At 42.9% G+C, this 26881-nt stretch overlaps 1 protein-coding gene across 2 annotated transcripts in view; it reads left to right on the top strand.

Moving 5' to 3' along the window:
* The first annotated feature begins 212 nt into the window (after positions 1–212).
* Nr2c2 (nuclear receptor subfamily 2 group C member 2) overlaps positions 213–26881 on the top strand; it is a 90303-nt gene continuing 63634 nt past the window's right edge. Inside the window, exons 1-2 of one of the 2 annotated variants that reach the window (XM_045133957.1) lie at positions 266–320; positions 11666–11749. The gene's annotated coding sequence lies outside the window, so the exon portion shown is untranslated. Of the gene's footprint in view, positions 321–11665; positions 11750–26881 lie in introns of both variants that reach the window. The other variant, XM_045133956.1, reaches the window with a different exon arrangement.

Consider the following 26881-nt stretch of genomic DNA (forward strand, 5'->3'; position numbering starts at 1 on the left):
CGGCGGCGGCATCGGGGTCACGAACTCTGACCTTTCACTGACAAAAAAAAAAAAAAACAATAACAAACCCCCTCCCCCGCGACCCCGGCGGCGCCCTGGGGCCCGTCCCCTCCCCTCGCCGCCGCCGTCTCTCCGTCGTCGCCCGGCTCCCGTGGCTGTCGGCGGCGTCCTCGGCCTGCCGCCCCGCAGAGCCCGCGGGCCCCGGGGCTCGTGCCGGCAGGCCTTCCCTCCCGCCCCGCGCCCTGCCCTCCGCGCCGGGGGCCGTCCGCCGCAGACACGGGAACTGCTTCGAAGCCGCTGGAGCAGCGCCCGACGCTAAGGTAAATGGGGGAAACTAATAATAATAACAAACGGGGGGGGGGAGGAGATTTAAAAAAAAAAATCATCGCTCGGGCCGCCGGCGGAGGGGCGGGCCTGCGCGGACATGGAGGCGCCGCCGCGGCGACGGCTGAACCCGACCTTTTTACCTTTGCCATGGGGCGGTGGCGGCGGCGGCGCTTTGCATAGTGGGCCGGGCCGCGCCCTCTCCCTCCCCTCCCTTTCCCTCCCTTCCCCGCCCGAGGCCGAACGAGGCGAGCCGGCCGCCCCTGACCGGTCGGGCCGCGCCGCGCTGCGCCGCGCGCCGGGAGGTGGGGGTAGGAGGGGGACGGCCGCGGCCCCGCCTCGCCACTGGCCTTCCGCCAGCGCCGCCATCTTGTTCTCCACGGAGACCAGTCCCGCCCGGGCCGAGCTCGAGCGTGTCGCCGCTTCCTTCCCCCTTATGTGTGTGTCTCTCTGTCTCTCTCTCTCTTTCTCTCTCCGCACTCGGACTGCTCACCCCTGCGTCCCCGCCTGCCGCTCATTGCCACCCCGACCCAACCGCCGTTTAGGGTTTTTTTTTTTTTTTCCCTCCCCCCGAAGGGGAGGGTGGAGGAAAGGCGGGTGGAGGGCGCGACCTCGTGACTGACGGAGGGGCTGACCAATGGGCGCCCGGGTTGACGGGCAGGGGGCGGGGCGGCGGCGGCTCACGTCTGCGAGCTAGCGGAGCCGTGGGACTCGGGCGGCTGACGGGGGGGGGGATGGAGCGTGTGCCTGCAGGCGGCCGTGCACCGGTGTCATTGCAACCTGGACCGCCGTGGAGGTCTCGGCCCGGCTTTCCCGCGCCGTCCCGGGGCGAATTCTGGCTCTGAGGCTCTGGGGAGGGGTTTGTCTGTGAAACTACAAGGCAAAGGCGGTCTTGGCCAAGCCGGATTATTTGAGGGGCTGGTCGTTCACAAAACAACGGAATTCAAGCTCTTTGTGGGCCTCAAAGTAATATAAAAAATGGTGCTATGGGGCTTTTTGTTTTCTCCGTTGGTTTTTCGAGGTAGGGTCTCACTTTAGCCCAGGTTGACCTGGAATTCATTCTGTGGTCTCAGGGTGGCGTCGGATTCAGCGATCCTCCTTACCTCTGCCTCCCAAGAGCTGGGATTAAAGGCGTGCGTCACCACTCCCGGCATCTATTGGGCTTAAAACATTTTTTAAAATATTTTTATGTAACCAAAGAGGAGAAAAATAGAGCTACAGGGCCTTAAGCAGCTGCAAAGGAACTCCAGACGCATGCACCGCCTTGTGCATCTGGCTTATGTAGGTCCTGAGGAATTGAGCCTGGATCCTTTGGCTTTGCAGGCAAGCACTTAACCGCTAAACCAACTCTCCAGCCCGGTCTTGTTTTGTCTTTTTTTTTTTTTTTTTTGTGCTGAGGAATAGCTCTACCCACTGAGTAGCCCAAAGATGGTGTTACTAAAACTAGGCCGTGGAGCCACCTGGAGTGGAAAGCTTCAGGGCTTGAGAACGAAATTCTGAGATTCTCTTCTCATTCGCTCGTTAAACACACACGTGCTTAGTGCATGTTGGTCCAGGCAACGTAATACCCCCAGTTGGATGTTTGGGGGAGGTGGGTAAAAAGTTTCAGACAGTGGTCAGTTCTGTAAAAGAAAAGAAACTGGGTAGTGTGTTTAAGAAGACCTGAGGAGGCTAGCTTTTAGATGGGAGGAGGAAGTCTTCTCTGAAAATTTTGAATGGAGGAGCTCAAGAAAAGGATGGAGGTACAGACAACAGCGTCCAGAAAAGTGGAAAGGGAAGGCTTTGAAAGTAGTACATGCATTCTGAGGGAAAAGCCTCAGAAAAATCACTTTATTTCCAGATTTAAGTCCCTTGTCAACTTATATCCATTTGAATCCATCAAATATTTGTTGATCCCTATAATACCCCAGTGCTAGGCTGGGACTACAAAGATAACTATGATACTGCTCCTTAAATAGATGTGCATTGTGGGGCTAGAGAGATGTCTTAACTTCAAAGGCACTTGCTTGCAAGCCTGACAGTCTGGGTTCTGTTTGCCAGTACTCACATGAAGTCAAATGCACAAACTGGCACACTTGTTTGGAGTTTCTTTTCAGTGAAAGGAGGCCCTGGCCCACCCATTTGTTCTCATTCTCTCTCAAATAAAACGTTTTATATATAAATGCATGTAATTCTGCATATGAACTTTTCTCCTGTTTCTGGACATACATGTAAAATATAGGCAGAACATTTACTAAGCAGTGTGATTTTAGGTAAGTTAGCCTATTTTGAGCCTCAGTATACTCTGAATATAATAGAACCTTCCCTCTAGAGTTGAGGGTTACATGAGTTAATGTCAATAATGAACGTGGGTGCCTGACTTAGTACTCAGTAAAAAAAAATTGTCATTTTGAAGCATTAGTTCATATATGGGCATTGGACTAATTAAATGATATAAATATTTTAGGTAGTGTGGTACAGGAGCACACGCACTGGGGTTTGATTCATGATTTCAGCTAGTTATCCGGCATCTAATCCAAAAGTTTGTTTAGAAAACAAAGTCAAGTCGTACAAAAATAGAGTGCTTTATAGTTTACAACCCTTATATTCTGTTCTTCTCCTTTATAGCTTTTATTTCACTTTGTAATTATGTGATTGCTTGATTAATGCCTATCCTCCTGAGTATACTGTCAACTTTAGGTTATGTGTCTAGCACTTAATAGAATACTTGACACTTTTTATTAAAGTAGAAATTTTGTATGGCTGTATCGTGTGTTGGTGCCATCATTCCTATCCTCCCTGCCCCAACTTCACTGAGGGCGGTCCTCAGTGGGATTGCTGGTATTCACCATGAGGTTGTGGGTTATGAGTTGTGATAGCAGCTCTCAGTCATCCTAAGGGGTGGGGGGCCATGCCTCTGGATAATCCCTCTCTCACTGAGGCTCTTACTCTCTTTCCATCACCTCATCCACAAAGTTCCTTAAGCTGTGGTAGGTGTGCTTTAAGTCATCTTTAGTGTTGAACGCTCAGCAGCTTCTGGATTTCTGCTTTGATACACTTTGAGTGTCCTCAGTGTCTGTCTTCACCCTGGCGCAGGTGGAAACTCGCCATGGAAGCAGCACTCTTGATTTCCTCTGTGGTTTCACCTGGGCCTTGACTGCTGTGTGGCAGATGGTTCATCTCCCCAATCCTGCTGCCTTGGGGGGAAGGGGGATAGATTCTGCTCCTAGGAGCACACTTCCCAATAAATGCCTTTTAAAAACATTTTTTATTTGTGTGTGTGTGCATAGGCATGCCAGGGTCCTTATCCCTGCAAACAAATACCAGATCTATGTGCCACTTTTTGTGTCTGCTTTTACATGGGTGCTGGGGAATTGTACCTGGGCTGGCACGCTTTGCAAGCAAGTGCCTTCAGCCACCTCTCCAACCCCAGTGACTGCCTTTTTTTGTACATTTGTTTGGCAGTTGAATTAGCAGTACTAGCAATAAAATGTCTGCTACAGTTTTTGGATGAATTTCAGAAGACATGACACTACACAGAGTTGTAAATATTGATGAAGTGGCCCATTTGAATCCTTTTTCCCTCTCTTATGTTGATTTGTTTCCTCCCCTCACCCCTCCCCAAGATAGGGTCTCGCTCTAGCCCAGGCTGACCTGGAGTTCACTATTATAGTCTCAGGCTGGCCTCAAACTCACAAGGCCTCCAGGCGTGTGCCTACACACCCAACCTCGTGTTTCCTTATTTTTTATAGACAAGAAACAATCACTTGAATTACTAGTTTAATTACATTAAAATCAAAGGAATAAGTAGCCCAAATATCATGTCATTGGCTTTACTGGGATTACAGGTGTGTGCTGCTACACCTGGTTTTAGGGAAGAAGCCTGTAGTGGGTTTGCAGTGTTGAATGTCTGTGGCTGTAATTGTAGATACTTATTTTTCCAAAGGTGTAAATTAATTCATGCAACAAAATTATTGAAAATCTTTTAATTGCTTTGCCAAGGTTAAAAGCAGATTTGCTGCTGCAGGCCAGCCCGTGGGGCCTCTGCTGCAGGTGAGCACATGGAGCCTTGCTTCACACACACACACAATAAGTACCATTGGAAAGCCTGGTAAATACGTTATTTTTATTTTTACATAGTACAAATACTTAAAATGAAACATATAGTATCTCGTTAAAAACAGTAACAGGACTAGAGAAATGGCTCAGTAGTAAGGTGCTTGCCTGCAGAGCATAACGAACTGGGTTTGATTCCCCCAGTACCCTTACAAACCAGATATACAATGTGGTACATGCATCTGGAGTTTGTTTGCAGTGGCTAGAGGTCCTAGCCCATCCTTTCTCCCATCTTTCCCTCCTCTTTCCCTCCCTGTCTTTGTCTATCTTTGCTTGCAAATAAATAGAATATTTTTAAATAATACTAATAGCCAGGCTTGGTGGTGCATGCTTCTAATCTGCCTCAAATCCCAGCACTCAGGAGGCAGAGGAAGGTAAGATCGCTAAGTTCAAGGCCAGCCTGAGATTACATAATGAATTCCAGGTCAGCCTGGGCCAGAAAGACTCTACCTTGAAAAGTCATAAAATAAAATAAATCCTATTTAAAAATAGTAACAGTCACTGTTTTATTTAAGTCTTTGCTTTTAGATGTTTTTGTCCTGAAACTTAAAGGGTTTTTGGTTATCAGTTGTTGCTACCAAAATTGAACACTTGATTCAAATCTTTGAATTAATTAACTAGGATAACCACAGAACTAATAGTTTCATGGAAAGTTTTTTTTTGGTTTTTTTTTTTTTTTTTTTTTTTTTGGTTTTTCGAGATAGGGTCTCACCTAGCCCAGGCTGACCTGGAATTTACTATGGAGTCTCAGGGTGGCCTCGAACTCACAGCAGTCCTCCTACCTCTGCCTCCCAAGTGCTGGGATTAAAGGCGTGAGCCACCACGCCCAGCTTCATGGAAAGTTTTTTAAATACAATTTTTATTTCTTTATTCTACAGAGAAGGGGGAGAGAGAGAATAGGTGTGCCAGGGCCTCCAGCCACTGCAGATGAACTCTAGGTGTATGTGCCCCCTTGTGAATCTGGCTAACTTGGGTCCTGGGGAATCAAACCTGGGTCCTTTGGCTTTGCAGGCAAACTCCTTAACCACTAAACCATCCCTCCAGCCCTCATGGAAGGTTTTATCTTACATAATTAAACTACTTACCTGTTGCTTTGCAATTTTTGTATTTATGATGACCTTTAGTAAAAGAAGAAAAGCCCTATGTCAACAGCTCCCTCACTGTTTGCAAAGTTGTAGGAAGTTGTAAGGGGCAGGAATGGGGGGGGGGTGTTTTTGGGCATCTTGCCACTGCAAACAAACTACAGATGCATGCTCCACTTTGTGCATCTGGCTTTATGGGAGTACTGGGAAATTGAACGCAGGCCAGCAGCCTTTGCGAGCATGTGCCTTTAACCACTTAGCCATCTTCCCAGTTCGTAGTTTTAAGAATTGCCCAAGCTGACTTTCAGCCCCAGAGCAGCTGGGATTGCAGGGCAGCTGTGTACTACCATGCCTGAGTTGGGAAGTTTCAAGGAGACAAGTGATTGTGTGGTATGCTAGAATGTGGGCTGTGGAGGGTGAAAAACTTGGCTACAGAATTTTGTCAGTAGCCTTTCTGAGGCTTATACACTCCCTATTTGGAATTTGGAAAAGAGGGTGCCAACTTTGAGATTGGATGATGCTGCAGTCAGGTTCGCATTGCTGGTAGAAATCATCCAACCAAGAGTAGTTGGTGAGGAAAAAGGTTTATTTTGGCTTACAGGCTCGAGGGGAAACCATGGCATGAGCAGAGGGTGGACATCACCCCCTGGTCAACAGACAGTTGCAATAGGTGAGTGTGCCAAACACTAGCGAGGGGGAGCTAGCTGTACACAGAAAACGATTGAGTGCCCTGATAGCATAGGAGCACCATGCCTATGAAACAGTTTGTTTTCCTGCTGACCTCCCTTTGCTCTGTTCCCCACTCCCAGCACATGTGTGCTATCACTGCCCTTTCTTATGAGGTAGACATCTAATGGGTAAAAAACAAGTTTCTTTAAAAAAAAATGTTTATTTGGGGCTGGAGAAATGGCTTAGCAGTTAAGCACTTGCCTATGAAGCCTAAGGACCCCGGTTCGAGGCTCGATTACCCAGTGACTTGAACTGCTAAGCTCACCCAGGACCCATGTAAGCCAGATGCACAAGGTGGCGCATACATCTGGAGTTCATTTGCAGGGGCTGGAGGCCCTGGTATGCCCATATTCATCCCAATAAATAAAAATAAAAACAAAAAAAAAGGTGTTTATGTGAGAGAAAGACAAAGAGGGAGAGAGAGAATGGGTGTGCCAGGGCCTTCAGCCACTGTAAATGAACTCCAAACATATGTGCCACCTTGTACATCTGGTTTACATGGGTCCAGGGGAATCAAACCAGGGTCCTTTGGCTTCACAGGCAAATGCCTTAACTGTTAAGCCATCTCTCCAGCCCAGAAACAAGTTTCTTATTCTAGGTTCAATAGACTAAAAATCAGATGACCCCCAAAACTAAGTGATCTGTAGGTTTAATAAATGGCAGGCATTTTCCTGTTGATGAGAAATCAAGGCTTAATACAAATACTCATTTTGATTTTTTTTATTTTTCAGGCAAAGTCTCAGTCTAACCTAATTGACCCCAAAATTCATTATGTAGTCCAGGTGAGGCCTCTAAGTAATGGCAGTCCTAGCTCACTCAATCTCCCCAATTATAAGTATGAGTCGCTATGTCCTGCTTAAATCTTGGTTTTTCAGTTTCTGATTTCAATTCCTAACCTATGGCTTCAAGTTTGGGACTCTTTATTCTCATGTTTTATTTTTCAGGCTTTCCAAATTTTTCTAATTATATTTGCTCGTGAGTAAAAAAAAAAAAAAAAAAAAGACTTCTGACAATTAGAGCATAATTAAACTATATCAATAAATTCTATTCAGTAATTTATAGTTACTAGATACTGAGTTATTTTAAATATTTGTAATATTTTATTCAGCCCTTTTATTTTGCTCAGTTGTACAAACCTGTGAATTACAAAAGACTTGTTAGTGTGTTTGTGTAATACATACATATGTAATTAAATCTCAAGTAGATCTTAAGACAAAATGAGACCTCTTCTTATCATTTCTTTTCTCTCACCCTCCCATGTACCCAGGCTGGCCTTCAACTAGCTATGTAACCAAGGATGACCTTGGACTTCTGGTTCTCCTGCCTGTCTCCTGAGGGATGGAATTGTAGGCATGTGCCACCTGCCTGGTTTATTAGTACTGGACAATCAAAAGCAGGGTCTTGTGCATGCTAGGCAAGCACTTGTCAGTTGAATCCCACCCCCAGCCTGCTCTTCCTATCCATGATGCATTTGTTACAGCTCTAACTTCTTCAGGTTTTAATTTGAAAAGTAAAATTTGTGCTGGAGAGATGGCTTCGTGGTTAAGCCCTTGCCTGCAAAGCCTAAGGATCCATGTTCTGCTCTCCAGATCCCACATAAGCCAGACACACAAGGTGGCACAAGTGTGCAAAGGCCCACGAGGTGGTGCATGCTTCTGGAGTTTGATTGCAGTGGCTGAGGCCCTGGCACTCCAATTCATTCATGCTCATTCATTCTTCCTCCCTCCCTCCCCCTCTCCCTCTTTCATAAAAAAAAAAGAGAAAGTAAAAGCATCACTTTAATCAAGCAGTAGCTACAATGTATTGCGAATTCCAGGTCTAATACATACATATTTCAGATCTCATTTTCACAGTAACCTCATTTGGTTAACAATAAAGAGATTGAGTTAATGTGTGAGCAGCCTCAGAATCTAATACACTAGTTCAGGATGGTATTTGAATATTTTTGAGCCATGCAGTAAATAATTATGACTTGAATCAATTAATTGTGGCATGAACAACAGCTTTAGGTTCTTGATAGTAAACCAGTTTCCTTGTCCCAAGACTTACTTGAGACAACTGGCTCTGACTAAGAAGCTAAATTGCCTAGCCACTGAAGGAGATTGATTGTTCCCAGTAAGACCCTGCTGTCACTGTGGGAGGGCCATAGCTTTGCTTAATTGAAGACCCCTTTTTGGTGAGCTTAGCAGTTCAAGTCACTGTTGAATTCTGTGTTATCATGTGATCTGTGTCACAGGTTTGTTTTTTTTTTTTTTTTTTTAATTTTAAAGTTTTTGTTGTTGTTGATTTGAGAGAGGGGGGCAGATAGAAGGAATGAGCTGGCCAGGGCCTGCAGCCACTGCAAATGAACTCCAGACACATGTGCCACCTTGTGCATCTGGCTTATGTGGGTCCTGGGGAAATCGAGCCCCAGTCCTTTGGCTTTGCATGCAAGTGCCTTAACCACTAAGCCATCTTTTCAGTCCCACAGTTTTTATATATTGTTCTTGTGCTATCCAGGACAAACTCATCAGTTCAGGTTAAATTTGAGAACCTGACTTCCAGGCTGCATAGATGGCTCAGCAGTTAAATATACTTACTTGCAAAGCCTGACAGTCCACGTTCATTTCCCCAGTACCCATGTAAAGCCAGATGCACAAAGTGGCATATGCATCTGGAGTTTGCAGGGACAAGAGGTCGTGGTGTGCCCATTCTGTCCATCCACCTGTTTGTGTATGTGTGTCTTTCTCTCTTTATGTTTGCAACCAAATAAATAGTATTTTAAAAGATTCTGCCTTCATCTCTAGACTTAACTGTTATCATCACTTCTTCACTGTCCTGTCGCTGTCACTTCAACCATGTTATCCTCTTTTCTTTCTTTCTTTTTTTTTTTTTTTTTTGAGACATATGATCATTGCGAAGTACTGGTGGTTGGTTCTTACAGCGTCAGTCTCTGATTGTCCAGTATATACTTGTTCAGCATGTTGTCTGCTGTTCCTCAAAGTACCTGTTCTGTGTTATACCTGCTAGTTTCTTATGAACTGTGCTCTTTGCTTAAAACACTTTCCTCCTTTTTAGTAAAGACACTATGCCTTTACAGCTCTTTTTGGGGCTACTAACTGAGTTGTCTTCCATCATGTGATTGTGTGGATGTAGTCTTTGAAAGTTAACCAGCTAAATAGGACAACTTTGGCCTTAAAGGCTCAGGTTTCTATACCCAAAGCTACCTTACATTGAAACAGAGCCGGGTTTGTGGAAACCACTTCGTGTTAGTTACTGCCAAGCTTAGAAACCAGCCAAGAAAGTTGTCCTAAAAGCTTTTTTTTTTTTTTTCCTCCCTTTCTTTTTAGTGCTAGGGCTCAAACCCCAGCGTCTTGCGTATGTGCTAAGCAAGCACTCTGCCAGCGTGCTGCAGTTGCAGCCTTCTAAAAGCTTTATTTCTACAATTTGTGGTCTCAGAATGATAGATGGTTTTTGTTCTTTTTTTTTTTTCATATTTATGAGGTTATACTGTGCTAGTGAGTATGGATTTTCAGGCCACCATTGTTCTTTGGAGGTTGTTATTCTAGGGCAACATCTCCTAATTGAAGTCAACCTTTGTTTTGAGGTAGGGTCTTGCTGTACCTCAGGCTGACCTGAAATGCATTATGTAATCTCAGGCTGTCCTCGAATTTACAGCAAACCCCCCCCCCTTGCCTCCCAAGTGCTGGGACTAAAGGTGTGTACCACCACACCTTGCCTAATTGAAAACTGTTCACTCATACTCTTTCCCCCAGATCTCTGACTGTCCTTTCACTCTGTGATCTTTCTGTAGTTATTTTTTTATTAAGTAGAAACTTTTTATGGACACATCATATGTTGGCACCATCATTTCCCTCCTCCTTGTCACCACTCCACTGAGGGCCTTCCTGAGTGGGATTGCTGGTATTCACCATGGACTTACGGGTCATGAGTTGTGAGAGCAGCAGTCAGTCATTGGTAGGGGCCAGTGCCTCTGGATATTCCCTCCCACCCTGTGGCTCTTACACTCTTTCTGCCCCCTCTTCTGCAAAACTAACTCCCTGAGTCATGGTGGGTATGTTTTAAGTCTGCTTCAGTGTTGAGCTCCCAGCAGCTTCTGGGTTTCTGCTTTGATGCACTTTGAGTATCCTCAGTGTCTGCCTCCATCACCCTGGCGCAGGTTGTCAAGCTCGCCGTGGAAGCAGCGCTCTCGTTCATCTCTCCAGCTCCTCCCTGTGGTTTTACCTAGGCCCTAGCTGCTGTGCAAGGAGTGGTTCATCTCCTGCCAGTGAGTCAGCTATCCTTGTCTTACTGATAGATTTTGCTTGTAAACCCTGAATTTGTGGCATTGTCTCAGAACAGAATTTCAGAGCTAGACAACATGAAGCAGAGTTGGAGTTTATTAAAATATACTTTAATAGAGATTTTTAAGTAGAAGTGTTAAAGAGAAAGAAGCTTAGAAGAAAAGACACACACCAGGGTGTAGGCTTCGCTGAGAGAGATGAAGTTTATTAAAAGACATTTTTACATAGACTTTAAGCACAGAAGGAAAGTAAGATGTACCCAAGCATGAGTAATGGGATTCTCAAAGGAGAATTAAGTGTCCTAGCATTAGCTATTGGTATTTCAAGTTATAGCTCAAAAGGAAACCTTTTTCTCTTGGTTTTTCGAGGTAGGGTCTCACTGTAGCCCAGGCTGACCTGGAATTCATATGTAGTCTCAAGGTGGCTTCTAACTCATGGTAATCCTCCTACCTCTGCCTCCTGACTGCTGGGATTAAAAGCATGCCCCACCATGCCTGTCCTCATTTTCTTCTTTGCAAATGATGGCATGAAATCTATTTTGTCTGATGGAAAGCTGACTTACCTGGTTTTCTAAACACAGAGGACTTAAAAATGTGAATATACAAAATGTACCTTTTCATCAGTGCATTTTCTTTGTCTTTGTTGATAATTGCTTGCCTTTTAAGCTGGGTAGTGCGTTAGTACTGGGGCAGGGTTTTGCTTCTCATATTGCCGCTGGTAACAAAAAAACACTTGGTGATAGCAATCTAGTGCTCTGTCTAAAGTTGTTCTCACACCTTTCTCAGGTAGCTACCTTTTTTAAGCATACTGTGGCTGAAAGCTGTCCAAAATGGTTGTATAGTTTCCACTTTTCAGAGAAGTGAACCAAGCTGTTATAATCCAGAAGACATGACAATGAAGCCACCAAATTTGTCTTCATTAATATTTTCCAAGAGATGTTTTGCTTCCTAATTGGTTTCTGCAAATTAATTTTCATACTTTAAAGACACTGGTATATAGCATATCTACTAAATATACTTATTCTACTGACTTTGTCTTCTGTAGAAGACCCAGTCCTATAAGACAGTATCAAAGATGAATTCTGATTAGCAATATTTTTCAGTAGCCTGGTTTCTCCCCACCTGATAGAAGTTGCTGCATCTTTCCAAACAGGTTCTCTAATGATCTTGCTTCACCATGGCTACAAATATGGAGGGGCTGGTTCAGCACAGAGTGGGGACCCAACAGGTGGCTGAGGTGAGTGACAGGGGCTAGCACAATAGCTGGCACCTTTGCTTTTGAAAAGGAAGAAAAACATAGTGTGCTCTGTTATTTCAAAGCAGTCTTGAGGAAGTCAGCACATGATCTAAATTCAAAGCAGGATGCTGACATAGAAAAAATACAGATGACAAGAACAGTTGTTCCATAATGTTTGCATGAGTAGGGTGGCTGCATTACAATAAGGTGACTTGAAATTTTACCTTGAGCCCAAACTAACAGATTCTGATATTTATCATGAACCGACTTGGAACTCTAAGGCTTTGTCTTAGTTCCTCACACATTCAGTACTTTGTTAGAACCAGGGAATGGTGAAAGTAAGACTAGTCTCTGCTTTCAAGTCATTGACCACTTCCCATTGTCCTAAGTGCTGAATGTAATTACCTGTGGTGAACCTTCCTTTAGTGATCACAAGACCTCATTTAAAGGTAACAACATAAATGTGTTGAATAGTGTAAGTCCATGTGAGGTAGGTGATTCTGGAGGAGGGTCTTGAATGATGAGCATTTGTCACACTTAACATGGTAAGTGGGGTGGGAAAATTTGTGACAGATTCTGAATAGGTTAACTTAAGTAGAAATTTAGATAAAGGGGCTTGAAGCAAACTTGAAAAGCATAGTTAATCTGTCATCACTAATAACATACTTTGTTCACTCTGAACCAGACCCTATATAAGAGCTTTCACCCTTACAGTAAGCTTTCAAGATTGGTAATATTGGCTCAAAGACATGAGTAATTAGCCAAGGGCTTGTAGCATAACAGATTCTGACCTAAATCTTTTCACTTTTCTTAAAGCTCCTGGGTCATGGTACAATCAGGTAACTTTAGAAGAGACATGATTTGTATCATAAAGCATATTTCTGAGGCAAATACAAATTTATCAAAAAGTGAACATTCAGTGAACTTTGTTTATTAGAGAGACAGAAAGGTGGGAAAGAGGCAGATAAAAAGAATGGGCATGCCACGGGGCCGTTAGCCACTGCAGACAAATTCCAGACACATATGCCACCTTGTACATCTGGCTTATGTAGATCATGGGGAAACAAACCTAGGTCCTTGTACTTCACAGCCTGAATCGCTAAGCCATCTCTCCAGCCCTGATTACCATTTTTTATTGATTTAAAGTTCACTGAGGGGCTGGAGAGATGGCTTAGCAGTTAAGGTACTTACCTACGAACCCTAAGAATTCATGTTCAAATTTCCAGATCTCACATAGCCAGATGCACAGTGACGCAAGCACACAATGTCCATTGTACATGTGCACAGGGACACAAGTGTCTGGAGTTCATTCACAGCGACTCAAGGCCCTGGCGTGCCCATGTATGTAGCAGCGCATGCCATTAATCCCAGCATGCGGGAGGCAGAGGTAGGAGGATCACCATGAGTTTGAGGCCACCCTGAGACAAGATAGTGAATTAGAGGTCACTCTAGACTATAGTGAAACCCTACCTGTGTGGGGGGGAGGGGGATTTAAAAAATGGTAAGTAGACTGTAGTAGTCAGCTTCAGACCAGACGAAGTTTGTGGGAGGAAGAAGGGATATATATATTTTTTTGGGGGGGGGGGTTTGAGGTAGGGTCTCACTCTAGCCCAGGCTGACCTGGAATTCACTATGGAGTCTCAGGGTGGCCTTGAACTCACGGCAATTCTCCTACCTCCACCTCCTGAGTGCTGGGATTAAAGGTGTGCGCCACCATGCCCGGCTATATTTGAAGCTTATAGATCCAGGGGAAGTTCTGTGGTGGCAGAAGAAGCTGGCCTTCTTTCACAGATTCAAGCAGAAAGAAATACCACCACCTTCACCACAAGTAAGTACACTTCAGGATCCCCAGGCAAAGCTCATGCAGTTTACATATCTTTAGAATTCCAAATCCACCCCCACACCTTAGGGGTGGACCCTAGGATCTACCCACAAGGACACCTCCTCCAGCCAGGTGGCTGCAGATCTAAATTACAAACTTCTTTCAAATTTTTATTTATTGAGTCAGAGAGGAGGAGGGAGAGAGAGTGAGTGAGTGAGAATGGGCGTGGCAGAGCTACTAGCCGCTGCAAACAAACTCCAGACACATGTGCCACCTTGTGCATCTGACTTATGTAGGACCTGGAGAATCGAACTTGGGTCCTTAGGCTTCGCAGGTATACACCTTAACCACTAAGCCATTTCTGCAGCCCCTAAATTACAAACTTGAATAAGATCCTGAATATATTGGGGGCCATCCATTCAAACTACCACACAGAACCAGGTGTGGAGGCTCACTTTTTTGGTGTTTTTTTTGTTTGTTTGGGGGGTTTTTTGTTTTTTTTTGTTTTTTGTTTTTTTTTTTTTTTTTTTGGTTTTCGACGTAGGGTCTCACTCTGGTCCAGGCTGACCTGGAATTAACTCTGTAGTCTTAGGGTGGCCTTGAACTCATGGTGATCCTCCTTCCTCTGCCTCCCAAATGCTGGGATTAAAGGCGTGCGCCACCATGCCTGGCAAGGCTCACTTTTTAATCCCAGTTGAGGTAGAAGAATCCTCTGAGTTCAAGGGCCAGCCTGGGCTATAGAATAAGTTCCAGGTTAGCCTGAGCTAAAGCAAGACCATACCTCAAAGCAAAAAAGTTCAAAATTTTAGATCCACTATTGACTTTTTGTTTGTTTGTTTGTTTTGTTTTTTGTTTTTTTGAGGTAGAGTCTTACTCTGGTCCAGACTGACCTGGAATTCATCAGGGAGTCTCAGGGTGGCCTTGAACTCAATGGCGATCCTCCTACCTCTGCCTCCCCAGTGCTGAGATTAAAGGTGTGCGCCACCACGCCTGGCTCCCACTATTGACTTTTAAAGCAGTAGTATAAGTAGTAAATCCTTTTCCTCTGCATATAGTAATTTATATTAATTATAGAAGAAGAAATATAGATTTCATATTGAGGGTGTGGTGCTGGGGATGGATCCCAGGGCCTTATCCATACTCAACCACAGGTGTGTATACCCAAATTCCAATTTACCACATTTTTAATATTATATTTTTAAAGATCTATCAGAACTTAAAACTATGAATCTATTGAGGTTTGAATGTTGTACTTGTTTCTTGATTTAATTTCTGATGAAAATAATTACCTAGAAAATAATTGTTTTTCAAATATTAAGAATTGTTAGCCAGGTGTGATGGCACATTCCTTTAATCCCAGAACTCGGGAGGCAGAGGTAGGAGGATCACCATGAGTTCAAGGCTACCCTGAGAACCCTGAGACTCCATAGTGAATTCCAGGTCAGCCTGGGCTAGAGAAAAAAAAAAAAAAGAATTGTTTTATGTTTACAATTCCTGTTGAAGCCAAGTGAGGTAGTGCATGTCTTTAATCCCAGGATCCCAGCATTAAGGAGGCTGGGGTAGGAGGATCTCTGTGAGTTCAAGGTCCACCTGGGCTAGAATGAGATCCTACTTCAAAAAAGAAAGGGCCGGGCGTGATGGTGCACACCTTTAATCCCAGCACTCAGGAGGCAGAGGTAGGAGGATCGCCATGAGTTGCAGGCCACCCTGAGATTACAAAGTGAATTCCAGGTCAGCCTGAGCTAGGGTGAGACCCTACCTGGAAAAAATGAAGGGTAGGTAGGTTGGTTTTCCTATTTAGGCTGATTTGGAGAACAGTATTGGATACTGGACTGGCCATTATTCTTGAGAGGAAGAGGTTGTAAATTCCATGTACACTCAAAAAATTGCTAGCTGGGGCATTGGCTTAGTGAGTAAAGTGCTTGCCACGTAAGCATGAGGACCTGAGTTTGAATTTCCAGCAAGCATGAAAAAGGCAGGTACAGACAGCATGCTTCTGCAGTTTCAGTGTTTAAGAGGCAAAAACAGGAGAAGCCCTGGAGCGGGTACGGTAGTGCATGCTTTTAATCCCAGCACTCGAGAGGCAGAGGTAGACGAATCACTGTGCAAGGCCATCCTGAAACTACATAGTGAATTCCAAGTCAATCTGGGCTAGAGTGAGACCTTACCTCAAAAAACAAAAAAATAAAATAAAAAGGTGGAGGGCTGAAATTGCTTAGCGGTTAAGGTGTTTGCCTGCGAAGCCTAAGGACCGTGGTTCAATGCCCCAGGACCACATAAGCCAGATGCACAAGGGGGGCACATGTGTCTGGAGTTGTTTGCAGTGGCTAGATAGAGGCCCTGGCGTGCCCATTCTCTACCTCTCTTTCTCTCTCAAATAAATAAATAAAATATTAAAAAAATAATAAGGTGGAGAACAAGATGTACCACCTCTGGTGAATATTGCTATTACAGCTAACCTGACAACCAGTTCAAGGGCAATGGTGACAGATACAGGTTTTGCAAGTAAGCGCCTTTAACCACTGAGTTCTTGCTCCAGCATCTCTCCTTATTGAGAGAGTTGAAAGCACCATGCCAAGGGGCCATGGTAAGGACCAAAACCAGAGAAAGGCTCCAGAGATCTGCAGAACAAAGCAAGGTGGTCCTTTTTATGAATTTCAGGGAGAAGCGGTTATGTCTGGGCACAGACTATGGTGAAATCTTGGAAACAGGAGAGGAAAGAGCAGGAAATAAAGACCTCTTTCTTGTCCATCAAGATCTCTAAGGGGAAGGGACTGCTCTGCTCCTAATGGAAGCAGGAGTGGGGGTTGGGAAGAGGCTGAAAGGCATTAGATAAGAGTAGAGTTACATAATTCAAAGTTTCCTCAGTTCTAGCAGCAGGATGTCTGGACTTTTCTACCTGGCCTTGGTTTTTGGACTAGAAGGACTCTTACAGTGACCACATCTATGTTTTAGCAATTAGTATGGGGGATAAAATAATAATCATATAAAGAATTTTAGTAGGTATCATGCCTTTTATAAAATTATTCACTTAATTTTTGGCTTTTTGTTAATCATGCACTTGTGTTGTGTTTTATGGCAGAGTCCGGCTATGTTGACAGATGACCTTGAACTCCTGGGTTCAAGCAATACTACTGCCCAAGCTACCAAGTAGTAAATAGGACTGTAAATGTATCATTGTGCCCAGGATTATTCTGCTTCTACTCCATGAGCGATAAAAGCAGTATTGTTTTCAGGGGATGAGAAGATGGCTCAGCCCTTAAAAGGCACTTGCTTGCAGTCTTCCAGCCCAGGTTCAATTCACAAGCCACTTATGGAAACCTCATATAAGCCAGATGCAAAAAGTGGTGTAGCATCTGAGGTTCATTAGTAACAGCAAGTAGTCCTATCTTGCAGGCGTGTGTGTGCACGCACACATACAAATAAATTGAATCTAAAAATAAAGCAGTATTGTTCATTATGTAAATGATATTCTCTAGAATCCCTGTGTCTATCTTTTTTTATATAGGTCAGTAAGTCACAAGCATCAAGCCATAAAGCTAGGTGATTGAAAATAGCCTGATACTCTAAATCAGTACTCTGATTTGTTCAGTTATTCAATTGCTTGTTAATCTTACTTTTTTTTTAATTTTTTTTTTAAATTTATTTATTTGCGAGTGACAGACACAGAGAGAAAGACAGAGGGGGGGAGAGAGAATGGGCGCGCCAGGGCTTCCAGCCTCTGCAAACGAACTCCAGATGCGTGCGCCCCCTTGTGCATCTGGCTAACGTGGGACCTGGGGAACCGAGCCTCGAACCGGGGTCCTTAGGCTTCACAGGCAAGCGCTAAACTGCTAAACCATCTCTCCAGCTCACTTTTTTGTTTTTTTAACTTCTGTAAGGTCAGTGGTTTCAGAAAACCATAAGATCTCCTGTTTCATTTGTGTTAATAGTATGTTTAAGTCTCCTCTCTCCCCCAGTCAGTGGGGTCAACATTCCATTACTATGACAAAAATGTTAGACAGAAACAGCTTCAGGGGAAAGAGATTTAAATTGCTCACTATTTTTGAGGTTTTAGTGCTGGTCCTAGTAGAGAGAGAAGGCCTATGCCACTGATGCTCTGGGTTTTTCCTTAAGGGATAGTACCAAGCACATTCAAGTGGGTCTTCCCCATCTTTACTCATGTTCTCTACAAGACCCTCAAACACATACAGAGTAGTTCCTAACTAGTCCTAATGTTTTTTTTAATATGTTTTATTTATTTGAGAGAAAGAGAGAATGAGCAAACCAGGGCCTCCAGCCACTGTAAACAAACTCCAGGTGCATGCACCCCCGTGTGCATCTGACTCACATGGGTCCTGGAGAATCGAACTGGGATCCTTTGGCTTTGTAGGCAAGCACCTTAGCCGCTAAGCCATCTCTCCAGCCCCCTAATGCTTTTTAATACAGTCAAATTGGAAAACATTAACCTCAACAGGTCATTGACCTTTTCAAAGAATTAAAGCTTTTGGTTTCACTGACAATTGCTTTGTTCTATCATTCAATCCATTGATTTTCCCTTGAGTGCAGTAGTACGCCATTTCACATCCACTAGGTTGGGTAGATTTTTAAAAATCAGGCAGTAACTGTTGACAGGAACACGGAAATAATGGAAACTTCATGTTTTGCCAATGGGAACAGTATTCATTTATCTATGGACTATGAAATGATCATGAAAGTTGATTCTGGAAGAAACAAAATAGTTTTTGTTTTCGAATAAGTAGTTGATAACTAAGCACTGGTTTGATTTTTCGTGTATAAACAGAAAGGAAGTTTTCTGAAGGGGCTTCAGTATTTTTAAAACATTTAAGATTTCCTTCTATAACTGGAAATGTAAAACAGATACATATAAACACATTCTGTTTTTCCGTATTGCTGATTAAATAAAATCATTATACTTTTTAAATTTTTTTTTGTTTTGGTTTTTTGAGGCAGGATCTCGCTCTAGTCCAGGCTGACCTGGAATTAACTATGTAGTCTCAGGGTGGCCTCAAACCCACAGCGATCCTCTGCCTGCCTAGTGCTGGGATTAAAGGCGTGCACCACCACACCCGCCTTTTTTAAACTCAATAAATTTTATTTATTTTGTTAAATTTTTTAAAGATTTATTTTTATTTATTTATTGGAGACAGAGAAAGGGGGGGAGAGAGTGAGAATGGGTGTGTCAGGGCCTCTAGCCATTGCAAACGAACTCCAAACGCATGTGCCACCATATGCATCTGGCTTATGTGGGTCTTAGAGAACTGAACCTGGGTCCTTAGGCTTTATAGGCATGTGCCTTAACCGCTAAGCCATCTCTCCAGCCCTTATTTTTGTTTTTTTGTCTTGTTTTGTTTTGTTTTTAATTATTTATTTATTTATTTGAGAGCGACAGACAGAGAAAGAAAGACAGATAGAGGGAGAGAGAGAATGGGCGCTCCAGGGCTTCTCTGCAAACGAACTCCAGACACGTGCGCCCCCTTGTGCATCTGGGGAACCGAGCCTCGAACCGGGGTCCTTAGGCTTCACAGGCAAGCGCTTAACTGCTAAGCCATCTCTCCAGCCCTTATTTTTGTTTTTTTGAGATAGGGTTTCACTCTAGTCCAGGCTGACCTGGAATTCACTATGTAGTCTCAGGATGGCCTTGAACGCCCAGCAATCATCCTACTTGTGCCTGTGCTAGGATTAAAGGTGTGCACCACCATACCCAGCTCTTAATAGATTGAGTCACAAGAATGTTAGGAGTTAACTTCCCAGAGCATTTGCGTGCTTGCTGACAAGCATTAGAAAAATCACTCATGCATCTAAACCATGATGTTTATGCACTAGAAGTGATGTGGCTTGCTGGATGGATATGGAGGTGCAGGACTGCAATCCCAGCATTCAGAAGGCTGAGGCAGGAGGATCATAGTTCAAGGCCAGCCACAACTGCATGAGAGTTTGTCTTTAAAAAAAAAAAAAAAAAAAAAAAAGAGGGTTGGAGAGATGGCTTAGTGGTTAAGGCGTTTGCCTGCAAAGCCAAGGATCCTGGTTCTATTCTCCAGGACCCATGTAAACTATATGCACAAGGGGGCACATACATCTGGAATTCATTTGCAGTGGCTGGAGGCCCTGGTGCACCCATTCTCTTTGTTTTTCTCTATCTACATATGCGTGTCTCTCAAATAAATAGAATATATATATATATTTTAAAAGGTGCTGGGTGTGCTGGCGCACACCTTTAATCCCACCATCTTGGCTAGACTTTCTTTTTGCTCCTTGAACTGTTCTGGGGACTCTCAGCCATCATAAGGTCTACACTGCAGGCATGACTGAGAAAATCAAAGTCTTAGGATCTCATGGGTGATTTTTATGGTCAGGGTAGTATTATCTTCATTGCAAAAAAATGCACATAAATGCTTCTTTGTAAGGAATTGTTTAAAAACAAAGCTCACCCAATTCTGAAACAATTCAGTACTGGCAAGGACCATCCTCAAAGGGAAAGAAAGTACTGTTGCTGATTTCCATATCCTGTAATGACCAAGTCATTACTATTAAATTTTATTAACTCTGCCTTCTGACAAACTGGACATGTAAGTTTTCATTTCCTTGGTCAAAGTAGAACATGTACATAGATTTAAGCCAACGTTATGTTGAAACGGCATAAGCAGGCACCTGAACCAGGCCAACCCTGTCCTTGTCCCTAAATTTTCTTCTGGTATTTAAGTTCTTGCTTTACCCTGCTATTTCTTGATTTGTCAGGCTTCGACAATGTTTTAGTTTGGTTTTACGAGGTAAGCTCCTGCTCTAGCTTAGGCTGACCTGAAGTTCACTATGTAGTTTCAGGGTGGCATTGAGCTCACAGCGATCCTCCTACCTCTGCCTTTCCAGTGCTGGGATTAAAGGAGTGCTCCACCATGCCTGGCAGACAACGTATTTTTGAAGGTTTCTTTTCTTCAATTGTGTAAAATATACAGACATAATGTGGGAGGAGAATAGAACAAAGAGAGAGGACATTGGACACCAAGATCAACATAAGGGTGATAGCAGCAGCAGTTTAGAAACCTTCTCACTGCTGGCCACATGTAACAATGGAGCATGCCAGAGAAAAAAATCCCATAGTATTCAAATGCTGTAGGAAGAGGTGCTATGTAAATGACCCATGAGATTTGTAATCCAGTGCTTTGAGTGTATACATTTCCTCAGCTCACTAGCCTGCTTTCATTCTCAGGAGTGTCATTTTCTTATCTCTGTTTTTTTTCTCTGTCTTACCTCTGGTACGAGTCCTTGTCCTGGGACACCGAAACTCCATTCCCATTAAATACTAGCCATCCTGCCTTTCTCTATGCCCCTAGTAACTACTATTCTGTTTCTGAATTTGAGTACTCCAATGCCTCATATTGGTCATTTGGTGTCTGATTTATTTCATTCAGCACAATATCTGCAAAATTCATGCATGTTGCAATATGTATGAGAATTTTTTAAGACTGAATAATGTTCTCTTGTACATACATACCATTTTATGTTTCTTCATTCACTAATAGGTAATTAGGTTGCCACCTTTTACCTCTTGACTCCTGTAATGCTGCTATGAATATGGACATAAAAATAACTGAGTTCCTTATCTTCAGTTCTTTCGGACAGACAAGTGAAATTGCTGAACCATATGGTAATTGTGTTGAAATTTTGAGAAGCCATTGTCACTGTTTTCCATGGTGACCACACTATTATATTCCCAACAGGAGATTTCTCCACAACATCAGTTACACTTGTTATTTGTCTTGCTCTTTGATAAGTGCCATGCCTGTAGACATGATATGGTATCTCACTATGACTGATTTTCATTTCCTAAACATTTAATGATGTCTAGCAGCTTTTCATGTGCTTATTGACCATCTGTATATTGTCTTTAAATATTTATTTAAATCCTTTGCTCAGTTTTTAAATTTTTTATTTTATCTTATTTTATTGATTGATTTGTTTGTGGTGTTTTGTTTTGTTTTGTTTTGTTTTGTTTTGTTTTTTTGAAGTAGGGTCTCTTTCTAGGCCAGACTGACCTGTAATTCTCTGTGTAGTCTGAGGGTGGCCTCAAACTCATGACAGTCCTACCTCTGTCTCCCGAGTGCTGGGATTAAAGACGTGCACCACCACAGCCAGCTGAGATTTTAATTTGATGTTTAGTGTTGTGTTTTATTTGCTTTTTGTCACAGGATTGTAGTTCTTTATATAGTCTAGTTATTAAACCCTTTAATATGATTTGTAAATTTGAATCCCACTCTTTGTGTTTCCTTTCATTCTTTGAATAGTGTCCTTTGATGTAATTTTTTGTTTTTTTCTTTTACTGGCATAAAATTATACATATTTCTGGGGTACTGTAAGATGTCTTTTTAGTTTTTGAGGTAGGGTTTCACTCTAGTCCCTTAGGGTGGCCTTGAACTCACAGCAATTCTATCTCTGCCTCCCTTATTATGCTGGGATTAAAAGTGTGCACCACCACGCCCAACTTCCTGTGTGGTGGTTTTTTTTTGTTGTTGTTGTTTTTGTTTTTTTTTTTCTGTGTGGTGTTTTGATACATATATGCGTTGTGTAATGGTCAAATCGGGATAGACACATTTTATTTCTTAAGTATACAAGGCATTATCATTACATGTACTCACTCCATTGTGCAATAGCATACCGTAACTTATTTCTTATATTGTTGCAGGTTTTATAAGCATGAAGCTTTTCTCAATTCGTTTTGGGGTTAGCTTAGGTTTTAGAGTGCCATACACTCAACAGGCACATGAACTCCCCAAGCTGTCTTGAGTCCATTGTCTTAAATCCTGCAAGAAATTAACAGTTGTAGACAAAATAAAAATGTAAGGTAAGCAAAGTTGATTTTTTTTCAAGAAGTAAAGCAAAAAGCTCCCAAGCTGGGAAGGGCCAGAAGCAGATAACCCACTTGGTGGTTGGAACCAAGTGTTCTTACACTCTTGGTATAAATGAGGTACCAGGTCAAGGTGGATTAGATTGGTTACTTTGGGTGTGCATGTGGGTCCCACTCTGGGGGATGGAAATTAGTTATTGGGTCAGGATGGACTGGATTGGCTTTTTGTTTTGTTTTCTGAGATAGGGTCTCACTCTAGCTCAGGCTGACCTGGAGTTCTAGTCTCAGGGTAGCCTTGAACTCATGGTGATCCTCCTACTTCTGCCTCCCGAGTGCTGGGATTAAAGTTGTGCACCACCATGCCCGGCTTTGGATTGGCTGTTTTGAATGTATATGGGGGCTCTTGATTTAAAAAAGGAGCCAAGGGCATAAGGGCTGGTGATAACAGACATCTTGATGAATTAGGGCTTTTTGGAATTCAGTCTTAGACTCCATTTTTTGAACTTGTCATTAATGATAATTCTTTGGGGGCCCTGCAACTCTGGGTACCTACAAAATGTGGATTAACTTACTCCAAATTCTGCCACTATCTGACTTTGACTTAGTGTCTATTGCCCCACTGTCCCTCTCTCCCTCTCTCTTTATCTTCTCTCTCCAAAGTTATTTTGGTAAAGTCTATTTCTTTTGGTAACTTACTTTTGTTGCCATATACAAGGGGTTAATGCGAAATGCAGTGTCATGAAACTTTTCCTTACAGTTTAAAATTTTTGGCTCTTAAGTATAGGTCTTTGACCCATTTGTGTATCCATTCTTTATGTATGGAATTTTCATAGTATAACTTTCTGAGAACTTTCCTTTTCCCTCTTCAATAGGTTGGCATCCTTGTCAAGAAACATTTAAGGGCTGGAGGAATGGCTTACCAGTTAAGGCATTTATTTGCCTGCAAAGCCAAAGGAGCCAGATTCCATTCCCAGGACCCACATTTGTCAGATACACAAGGGGGCACAAGTGTCTGGAGTTTGTTTGCAGTGGCTGGAGGCCCTGGAATGCCCATTCTCCCCCTCCTTCTCTTTCTCTGTCAAATAAATAAATAAATGATAAAGAAACATTAAAGATAACATGCACTGATTTATTTCTGGACACACACACACACACACACACACATTTGATTTAAAAAAAATGTAACATGGAATTTACCATCTGTTGCAGTCAGGTTTGCATTGCTGGTAGAAATCACCCAACCAAGAGCAGCTTGTGAGAAAAAGGTTTATTTTGGCTTGCAGGCTCGAGGGGGAAGCTCCATGAAGGCAGGGAAAACAATGGCATGAGCAGAAGGTGTACATCACCCCCTGGCCAACAGAAATAAGGTAGACACTAGCAACAGGAGTATGTGCCAAACACTGGCAAGGGGAAACTGGCTATAACACCCATAAGCCCACCCCCAAATCTCTATCAGCTGGGAACCTAGCATTCAGAACACCTAAGTTTATGGGGAACACCTTAATCAAACCACTACATCATCTTAACTACTTTTTAGTATACAATCTAGTAGTAGCAAATATATTTGCATTGTTGTATAGCAGATCTCACAAACCTGAAATGCTATACTTCTTAAACATTGCCTATCCCTCTCAGCTTCTGCCAGTAACCATCTGCTTTCTAGGAATTTGACACCTTATTAAAATTTTTATTTATTTGCAAATGTGTGTATAGGCATGCTAGGACCTCTTGTCCTTGCAAATAAATACCAGACACTTGCACCACTTTTTGTGTCTAGTTTTATGTGGAAATTGGACCTGGGCCAGCAGGCTTTGCAAGCAATCATCTTTAACCATTGAGCAATTTTCCCAACCCTTAATTTAGAACATACAGAACTTATTCTTTTGTGACTAATTTCATTTAGCATAATATTCTGAGGGTTCAGGATAATCTTCAATATAAAATGCTTAATGCATTAACAAATTAAAGCTGCTGTCTTTTTAACATTGGAATTGTGAGTTCTTTTTGAGGCAAGCCCAACAGACTGGCTTTTTAAAAAAATTATTTATTTGACAGAGGGAGAGGGAGAGAATGGGCACACCAGGGCCTCCAGCCACTGCAGACGAACTCCAGATGCATGTGCCCCCTTGTGCATCTGCGGAATCGAACCTGGATCCTTTGACTTTGCAGGCAAACGCCTTAACCGCTAAGCCCTCCCTCCAACCCCCCCCCGCCTTTTTTTTTTTTTAATGAGAGGAAGGGAGAGAGAGTTGGTGCACCAGGGCCTCTAGCCAGTGTAATCAAACTCCAAACACATGCATCACCTTCTGTATCTGGCTTATGTGGGATCTAGGCTGCCCAACATGGGTCCTTAGACTTTGCAGGCAAGCACCTTAATGACTAAGCCATCTCTCCAGCTTGAATTGTGAATATTTTAGAAGAAAATTGAGGGCTGGACACAGATCTAACAGCAGTCCTCTTATGCAATCTGATTATAGCCCAGTCCAAGCAAAGCTCTTCCTCACCCTCATAAGCCAAACCTCACAGACCATAGCTCATACTTCATTCACGTCTTTCAACTCTGATCAAGATAGTCCATCAAACTGTACATACAACACTGTAAGCCATCTCTTAGGCCATCCTTTCCTAACTCAGCTCCAAAAGGCCAAAGTCAGTCAGGTGTCTAGCATCAGTGATCCTAGTTGTTACTACCAATTTTACTGTTGTAGTCAGGTTCACATTGCTGGCAGAAAACACCCAACCAAGAGCAGCTTGTGGGAGGGAGAGGGGGCATTTATTTTGGCTTACAGAATCGAGGGGAAGCTCCATGTTGGCAGGGGAAAATGGTGGCATGCGCAGAGGTTAGACATGACCTACTGGCCAACAGTAGCAGGAGAGTGCACCGAACACTGGCAAGGGGAAGCTGTCTATAAGCCCTTCCCAACAATATACTGCCTCCAGGAAGTGCCAGTTCCCAAATTGCCACCAGCTGTGGACCTAGCAGTCTGAAGGCATGAGTTTATGGGGGACACCTGAATCAAACCACCACAGAGAACAACCCTGTTCTGGTACCGGGATTTACCAGCAACAGCCTGTGGTTTTAGAGTAAAGCTTTCTCCACCTCTGCAGGATGCTACTGCCCAAACTAACCCTCTCTCTTTATCTTGTTTTCAAAGAGTTACATCTTTTAGTTAGCTAACCAAGAGAAAGTTTTCTGTGGTACTGACTCATGCCATCATTAGTTTTGCATATACATGGCTTCAATAACTTAAAATATCTATATTTTTCATCTCTGTCTTTTAGGAAAGACTATTATCTAACTATTTTCTAGATTTAAGTAATCCAGATATTTGCTCATAGTAGATTTTGCATCAACTATGGTTGAGTCTGTCAGTAACAGAGAATCATGAAAACTTATTTAGTATTTAAGATCATTTATAGCAAGCCCTTTGTTGTAGTTAGCTTTTTTGGCACAAAGCACTTGGCCAAGAGCAGCTTGTAGGAGGAAAGGGTTTATCTTGACTTACAGACTCAAAGGGAAGCTCCATGATGGCAGGGCATGGGCCAAGGGTGGACATCACTTTCTGACCAGAATCAGCAGCAGGAGCGTATGTTAAATACTGGCAAGGGGGAGTTGACTATAACACCCACAAGCCTGCCCCAACATTACATTGCCTCCAGAAAGAGTCAGTTCCCAAATTGCCATCAGCTGGGAATCAAGCACTCATAACACATGAATTTATGGGGAACACCTGAATCAAACCATCATGCCTTTACAAGTCTTAGAGGAGAAAGGCAGTTTTCTACTTTCTAATAACATCTCGGGTTTATGTAATACAATTCACTGGTACAACATTATGACTAATGATAAAATACAGGAAATTCATCCACCTTTTCAAAGATGATTCATTATTAAGTTAATATTTTGGCCAATATTTAAACATTTTAGGCACTTTGTTTTGTTTTTGTTTTTTGAGGTAGAGTCTTCCTCAGTTCACAGCGATCTGCCCTACCTTACCCTCCCAAGTGCTGGGATTAAAGGTATGTGCCACCATGCCCAGCATGTAAATTTTTTAAGCTGTATTATGGTAGCAATTCCAGGAGTATTATTAATTTAGCAGTATCTTATCTTTATGATGCCATTTATTAAACTGAAAAGAAAGGTGATGTATTCTGGCTTTTACTTTAAAAGTGATTTAATTCACCGGGCATAGTGGTGCACGCCTTTAATCCCAACACTTGGGAGGCAGAGGTAGGAGGATCGCCATGAGTTCAAGGCCACCCTGAGACTACAAAGTCAATTCCAGATCAGCCTGGACAACAGTGAGATATTAGCAGCCTTCCTCATTGGTTATCACCTTCCCTATAATGGAAAGGATTATAGAGTTTCAGTAAAGAGCATCGTCTACTTTTTATGCAAATTCAGCTTCTAACAGAACTTTTTAAAATTTATTTGCAAATAAAGAAATAGACAGAGAATGGGCACACT

Source organism: Jaculus jaculus, chromosome 14 (assembly GCF_020740685.1).
Source record: "Jaculus jaculus isolate mJacJac1 chromosome 14, mJacJac1.mat.Y.cur, whole genome shotgun sequence".
In the NCBI taxonomy this organism is placed as follows: domain Eukaryota; kingdom Metazoa; phylum Chordata; class Mammalia; order Rodentia; family Dipodidae; genus Jaculus; species Jaculus jaculus.